This window comes from Panthera leo, chromosome B4, assembly GCF_018350215.1.
Source record: "Panthera leo isolate Ple1 chromosome B4, P.leo_Ple1_pat1.1, whole genome shotgun sequence".
NCBI classification, from domain to species: domain Eukaryota; kingdom Metazoa; phylum Chordata; class Mammalia; order Carnivora; family Felidae; genus Panthera; species Panthera leo.
Genome location: NC_056685.1, coordinates 65,004,920 through 65,013,397, shown reverse-complemented (window position 1 = coordinate 65,013,397; position 8,478 = coordinate 65,004,920). Strand labels below are relative to the sequence as shown.

At 34.5% G+C, this 8,478-nt stretch overlaps 1 non-coding gene across 1 annotated transcript; it reads right to left on the bottom strand.

Moving 5' to 3' along the window:
• Positions 1-5,003: 5,003 nt before the first annotated feature.
• LOC122225670 lies at positions 5,004-5,110 on the bottom strand. Its single transcript, XR_006205286.1, has one exon. It is a non-coding gene; the product is annotated as a U6 spliceosomal RNA (small nuclear RNA).
• Positions 5,111-8,478: the final 3,368 nt, after the last annotated feature.

The following is an 8,478-nucleotide window of genomic DNA, read 5'->3' as shown; positions in this document are numbered from 1 at the left end:
ATACTTTTTTTTTTCACTTATGCCACTATAAAACTACTTTTCCATGGACTACCTGTTATTGTCTGCTACATCTGTGTTATATCATCCCTTAACTAGAATTATCAATTAGCTAATGGACTGGGATGGCTTCTTAGACAAAAATGCCTTTAAAGTAATCCATGTGGTTACCATAACCCAGATAGATATACCTTCATGAGCACCCAAGATCATTTTATGCCTTCATCATGTAGTCTTCTGATTTATAATTTATATGAAATTCTCTTCCCCCAGAGAGTTTGTATGAAACTGTCTTCTCTGCCACCAATGATTCTGATTTATAGGTTAAAGATGTATCACTTATAAACCAATAAATTGGCATTTTGAATTACAAATTCATCTCCTATAAATTTGACCAGCATGAAACAACCCTCCTGGATAAACTTATGACAAATCAGCTCTATGGTACTGGAAAACTGAGGAACAGAGCCTCAGTCAAAATATAATCCCACTGCCTAGCCTCCTGGCTGACTATGACTTTATCTATAATTAAAGAAAATTTGAAAAGTAGCTTCATAAAATCATCATAGAACTTAAAAATATGTTATAGGACATTGCAATTTGTATCCCTATGGGCCTTTGTCTGAATGAAAATACCAATCAGTGTTAATTCATGCATTTATTCATCCATTTACCAAATACTTATCAAATACTTTCTAATGTGCCATGTCTGTCCTGGTGCTGGAAATACAGTGATAAGTAAGAGAGTGCCTAAGTTTGAAAATGTGAGCACCTATAGGATTTGTGTTCTGACTAATTTTAGGTGTTCTGTGTGTTTTGTAGTTATTAAATTACATGTAGTGAGATAATGTGCCCGGATTATGTTAGCACGGTTACTAGCAGAAAGGTGTTTGTGGAGTTACCATGTAATATCATTAGAGGATTCTAATTCTCACAGTGGAAATATGTTTTTACTTGGCATCCTTTATGTAAGAGACCATCAAAAAATATTTTCCTAGACTTTAGTAAAAAGAAAAAAAAATGACTTTCCAGACAAACTCATTTGAATTTTTATCATACAAAACTTATGATTCATCCCATGTTCCTTCCCTTTTGTAGTGAGGAAGAGAATAGAAAAATAGAGGGTTTAGTTGCTGTTGTGACTATCTCCCCATGGATTCCAGCACAAATATTTTTATTCTTCTAAATTATTTCTGATCAAGCTTGTCACTTGCTTAAGTCATTTATTCTTTTATATATATTCAAGTGCTACAAACCATTGAAAATCCTTTTGAAGTAAAAAGTATTCTAAATTATTAATCAATAAATAAATGAATAAATTTATGAACAGATAGGTAGATGTTTCAAGGATAAATGATAGCTTTCATTCTCTTAAAAACTTATATCTTCAAATATAGTCAGTGTTAGTGCTGCATCATGCTTTTTTCTACATGCTTTTTCATCAATAAAAATATTATTACTAAAATAATTTTTAAGTATATTTTATACCCAAGAATGTACTTAGTAATAATTCATTCAAGTCACCAGAATATACATATTTACATTTTTAATCATAGGATTAACGAATTATTATTTTCTAATGCATGTAAAACAGTACCTTGCATAAAATGCTACTATAAATGGTTATTACATAAAGTATTCTAAAAATATTACAAACAGTTGCTAAAACTTGATAATTATCAAGAGGGTAATTATAACACTGCATGGTTACCTGAGGAAATACAAGTATCCCAAGAAAAAACAATGGGAAATATTTTTTAATACCTCCTAAGATACTTCAAATAAAATTTTAACAAAGCATCACTGTCTCTTTTGTGTTATAATACTAACATTTAAAATAAATGTGCCTTAGGATGGAACTGACATCAATAGAACAACACTCCCCAAGAGAAGTTGCAAAACACCTCCTACTGAGTCTGAAATATTAAAAACTGGTTCATTCTGACCACCAGGGATATAGTACAGTGCCAGTACACAATGTACAACTGCATACAGTTATATTAATAAAACATGAGCAGATTTACAATTCACCAAATATCAGAGTATTCTTGAAACTCAAAGAAGTAAATGTGGGGCATGTGAAAAGAAGGCACAGTCTCTCAGGCTCTGGATACAAGAGTGGCTATTATTAGGAGTTTGAGGGTGAATGAACAGAAAAGAATCAGAATTCTTTAGAGAGTATTCTTCAAATTCTTCCATCTTAGGGGACAACTACAACATAATAACATTTAACTAAAGAAGAAATTAAAGAAGTGGCTTCATAAAAAATTAAAGTGTGATTTCTCTGAGACTCATCTCCATGCAGGGGCAGAACCACTATCAAAGTTAGACCCAAAGGAGCTTTCTATAATTCATTACAAAGAAGCACCACCTAGGGATCTATTGGGCATTGAAGAACTCTAAACTCCAGTTAGAAACTGGAAGAGGCTAGAAATCCAATTGGTACCAAGTTTTATCCCAATGGATCACAAAGATATTAACAATACCCTAGTCTACACACAAAAACTAGATTATAACAATAAAACATACAGCTGGGGCAGAATTTAAAAGAGGCCCTTCCATTTAGTCTCTGCAACAACTTCCAGGTCTAAGTAAGTTGTTTGAACCCAACCTTGTATTTGAACCTAATTTGATGTACATTGCACATTGTAGTGTATATTACACATTTTTGTACACATAACACACTTGGATAGTGCGCACCTATGTGAAAGGTTCTGTGCCTTTAAAACTGACAGTGACAATGAAGCCAACTTCAGGTTTCATATATGAAATGGAAAACTTACTATCAAAGCAAAGACAGAAGCAAATTGTCAAATGCATGCCTCTAGCCTAACAACTACTATCTTCTGTTTGCAAACCAGTCCTCGGTTTAAGCTAGAGTGGATAGATGGCTTCTCCACTACTGATTAGCTGTAATGGGACCTGTTTTCTCATATATAACATGGGAATAATAATAATATTTGCTCCCCATAAGGGTAGTTTGTGGAGCTTAAAAAAACAGTTAAAGGGGCGCCTGGGTGGCTCAGTCGGTTAAGCGTCCGACTTTGGCGCAAGTCATGATCTCACAGTTCGTGAGTTCGAGCCCCACATCGGGCCCTGTGCTGTCAGCTGGGAGCCTGGAGCCTGCTTCTGATTCTGTGTCTCCCTCTCTCTCTGCCCCTCCCCTGCTCACGCTCTGTCTCTGTCTCTCAAAAATAAATAAATGTAAAAAAAATTTTTTTAAAAACAGTTAAAAGCATCTATTAGCATACCCTAGAACAATGCTGTCCAATAGAAATGCAACATCTTTTATATCTAATGCATATTTTATACTTAGAGTACATCTCAATTTAAGCCCCACTTCAAGTACTCAGTAGCCACATGTGACTAGTGACTACTATATTGAACAAGGCAGTCCTGGAATATAGTTAACATTCATTAATACCTTGGTATTACCGGTATTGGTATTATTATTACCCTTACAAAAACCATAAACAGTGTTTATAACTGTTCATACAATTATAAAATAATTTTAAATCCTTTGCTAATTTTCAGAATATACAAGTTTCCAGTGATGCTACAAAAGCTTATAAAAATGAAGGCAGAGGGGTGCCTGGGTGGCTTGGTCGGTTAAGCATCCGACTTCGGCTCAGGTCATGATCTCGCAGTCCGTGAGTTGGAGCCCCGCATCAGGCTCTGTGCTGACAGCTTAGAGCCTGGAGCATGTTTCAGATTCTGTGTCTCCCTCTCTCTGTGACCCTCCCCCGTTCATGCTCTGTCTCTCTCTGTCTCAAAAATAATAAAAAATAAACATTTAAAAAAAATTTTAAAAAAATAAATAAAAATGAAGGCAGATATGCACCTTAATATGTTAGGAAAAAGTACAAAGAAAATTTTCAAAGAGCATGGCAAACATTAAATAGGAGAAAAGTTGAATAGACATGGAGGAAATTTTCAGATACAGCATATATTTCGAGAAAAGGTTTTTAGAAGGCAAGATTTAAGGCTATAAAACATAGGTCCAAATTTTGGCTTATAGTTAATACAGTAGGAATTATTAACTAAACTCTCTGCTTATTACCCAGAAAATCCAGATAAATTTAAAGGCCTTAGCAAGACAATTTGGATATACAGTTTTTAATTAAGCAAAATCAGAGTTTTACAAGACCTTCTAAAACATAATTATAAGTCAGGGAGCCTCTTTGGCCTGAATCTACAAAGCATTCTTTCACCAGATCTCATTCTGACAACCCCTAATCATGTTTCAGATACCAACTTAAACTTCCCTTCCTTGGGAAGCTTTTAAAGACCCTAAAAGACCCTGATGGATGTCTATGGCACCTTCTTTTGCTTTATGGTAGTTCTTACCACAATGTATTTCAATTCCAAGAATACATACCTATTTTTTTCTTCTTGAAGCTTTTTTCTTCTTATTTACTTTCTATCCCTGAAAGATCTTGTAATTTCCTATGCTTTCAACTATTTATATATATAGTTTCTAAATCCATGTCCAAAACCTGCTGGAATTCTCTACTTTGATATACACAAACTAAAATTATCATCCTATCTTTTCAAAATCTCCTCCTCCTCCTCACTCCTATTTAACAAACTCACTGTTCTCTTGTCATACATACGTTAAAAAAATCTTCAATTCATTCTTGGCTCTTCTTTCACTGTGTCACCCAGACAAAACATGGCCAATCCTGTAGATAGCCCCATTAACCACTGTCTTCAGAACACATTTCCATTATTCTGACTCAGACCCTCATCAGTTCCTACCTACGTGAACACCTTCTGGCTGGCCCTCCAATTCAAGAGTCTCTCTGACCCCAGCTTGCTGACACACTGCTGCAAAACTTTCTCTTTTTTAAATATTTTTGAGTGTAGTTGGCACACAGTGCTACATTCATTTCAGGTGTACAACATAGTGATTCAACTCTATTCATTATGCTATGATCACCACAAATGTAGCTATCATCTGACACCATACAACACTATTACAATCATTGACTATGTTTCTTATGCTGAAAAGTACGTAATGCTTCACAAATTTGGGTATCATCCTTGCACAGGGGCTTTGCTAATCTTCTCTGTATTGTTCCAGTTTTAGTATATGTGCTGCCAAAGTGAGCACTGCTAAATTCTTAATACATCTGTTTGTCCGTGCTATTCTGTTCCAATTCCTTTGTTTGTCCTAGCATATTAAACCTCTAAGCCTGGCTTCCTAAATCCCCCATAATATGACCCCAAACTATCCTTCCAGCTTTATCATCTACAATATTCTCAGTTAATTAAATGTTCTAGCCAAATTCTCTGTCCCTCTAAAGAATCCCTATGCTTTCTCAATTTCATTATTTTTTCATTTCCTTTGCATAGAAAGACATCACTCAGACAATATACACCTAAAAATACTTTTTTTTTTAAAAAACTGATCTTTCCCTGACTTAATTCCCAACCTAAATTATAAGACATAATTTATATTATTGAGTTCCATCTTTTTTTAAAGGTTCTAGTCAATTTCAAGTTCCTGGAGGGTGGAATCATGTCTTGTTTTTCTTGGTATTACCTTTAATCCACCACCATACAGCAAGTGGTAAAAATATGAATGGAAGAAGAAAATTCACCTGACAATATCCCTGCAAATGTCCTATAGTGAATTAGAAGCAACTTGAAAGGGTCTGGTTATGCTTTAGGTAGAAGAAAGATCCAATTTAGGGTAGGCTTCTTCAGTTTGTGGGGAGTTTGAAATACCACAGAGAAATTTAGTAGGTAAATAATGGAAAAATATTTGCATGTGGCCATTACCCAACATTTACTAAATGCCTACTGCCATCCTTAAAATATTTCAGAGGCAGAAAGAAGTTCCAAAAAAGATAAAAGACTTCATCATCTACAGTATTCAAAACCTCATTCTAATAGGTGGCTGTACTATGGAGAAGTTTCTTTTGAGAATGAAAGATCAGCAAAACCATCCTCACTTGTTCACAAAGCCAACTTTTAACCTAGAAAGTTTCCTGGGGTTGAAAAGATAGTAACTCAAAAAGTACTGAGCAGCTGAACTCAAGTCGCCTTTGAATATTTTCTTTTATTTTCAGTAGTTTCTCTGTTTCTTTTAGGCCCATAAAAAATGCAAACTAGATCTTAGTAGAAAGGAGGCTATAGACTCGCAAATAAGAAATAGGCCATTTGATAATAAGAAAAGCAAAATGCGAGTAAAACAGCAAATGAGATTACAAATAAATTTAAAATAGCTATAAAAAGAATCATGGCTCAAGATCATAACAGATGCAAGTGATTTTAATAATGTAGAAAGCAAGGCCAGAGATGATTGGAAAGAAAACCAAAATAACAAATGGGAACTAAGCAAAATATTTAATTATTGTGGCTGTTTAAAGTTGTAGTAAAAATCTCTCTAGCTGATCAGAAAGTTCTCAGGACATAGAATTTTATTCTTCTTTCATAAAATAAATATAAATCTCAAAAGTTGTAGATAATTTTCCTATTTTTCTTATACACATAGCATAACACTTATGAATGAATTATGGATTATGAATCATAAATGGTTTATGGGTTTTTTTCTCAAATCACTCAAATCTTTGAAAGACCAAATTGAAATTACATGTTCCTATACATAAGCTGATTCTTCTTCAAGGCACAAATTTAAAAAAATAATTTAGGGTAAAACTATCACCATAACATGAAGAAGACATTCTGTGTCTTTTATATATACACCTGACATATAGTTAGGGAACGATATGTTATTATGAGAAAATAAATGAGAGTTAGGCACAATATGAGCTTTCCCTTTCATTTCAGTCTTATTATCTATTTCTTCTTCAAAATATTCTTACAGTCTAAAAAAGAATGAAGTTTTTCCATTTGCAACAACATGGATGGAGCTAGAGAGTATAATGCTAAGCAAAATAAGTCAGTCAGAGAAAGACAAATATCATAGGATCTCACTCATATGTGGAATTTAAGAAACAAAACAAATAAGCAAAGAAAAAAGAGAAGCCAAGAACAGACACTTAACTATAGAGAACAAAACTGATGGTTCCTATATTGGGGGGGGGGGAGGGGGGCAGGGATGAGGGAATAGTATAGGGATTAGAGAGCACACTTATCATGATTAAAATAAAATGATTAAAATATATAGATACTCTTATAGTCTAGTCACATTTAAACCACTCACATTCCTGTAACATCCCCAAGTTCTCCTATATAACTACACCTCTGCTCCTGCTAATTTGTCTTTCTCATATGGTATTTCCAATTTGTCCACATGATAGACTCCTACTTGTCTTTAAGACAATTCTAGTATCATCTCCTCTCTGAAGCCTTCCCAATCCTTTCCCAGTTCTACCTGATACTTTATATATCATCCATTGTTAATCATCATATTGTATTCTAATTATTTTCAATTCCTTGAGACCAGAAACTGTGCCTTATTTGTCATTGTGTTTTAATACAGGATCCTGCTCCATTGTTATATGAATGTAGATCAAATCCACATGTTTATATGTAGGACTGTAAGTTCCTTGAGGTTAGAAGCATTTTGCTGTTCATCACACCACACACAAACCTAACGTAGGCTCTACATGGAATGTTTTAGTGAATTACCTTGCAATCAAGAAAGGACAAAGTTTAAAAAGCTAGGGACTAGTATTTAACCTATCATTTTACAACTGTGAGTTAATACAGATTCATGTATCTACACAAAAGAAAATAGAGTATATACTAAAGATTGCTGAGTTTATTAATATAAACTCCTTCTTGCAAATCATTCTGTTATCATTATTTCCTGGAAAAACTCAGAAACATCTATATCTTTAAAGAGGCCTCTCTCTTGATAAAATGATAAAATTGACTTAAATTTTTGACTACCACAAATAATGTTTTCATAAGGTAAGGAATGAAGGAAACAAACAAAAAAAAGGGTTGCTATTTTCAAAATTATTCTGATTTTAGGCAGTGCAATATCATGGGAAAGTCAGTACAACATAGTGCCAGGGTTGGATTCTCAGCCAACTCAAACACTCTGTGCTTGCAAACTCGAGCAGTTTATTTAACTTCTCTATGCCTCCATTTCGTCAGCTGTAAAACGGGGGGAAAAATAATAGTGCAACCCTCAGAGCATCATTGCAAAGGTTAAAGTTGTTACAACTTTTGTAATCACTATGTCTGGAACATAATAAGTTCTCAATAAAATGTAAGTGATTATGATGTTAATATACCAGATAATCTTCAATAACAGGAGTGAAATTCCACTCTTTTTTTTTTTTATGTTTTATTTTTATTTTTGAGACAGGGAGAGACAGAGCATGAACGGGGGAGGGTCAGAGAGAGAGGGAAACACAGAATCTGAAACGGGCTCCAGGCTCTGAGCTGTCAGCACAGAGCCCAACGCGGGGCTTGAACTCACAGACAGTGAGATCATGACCTGAGCCGAAGTCGGCCGCTTAACCGACTGAGCCACCTAGGTGCCCCGAAATTCCACTCTTT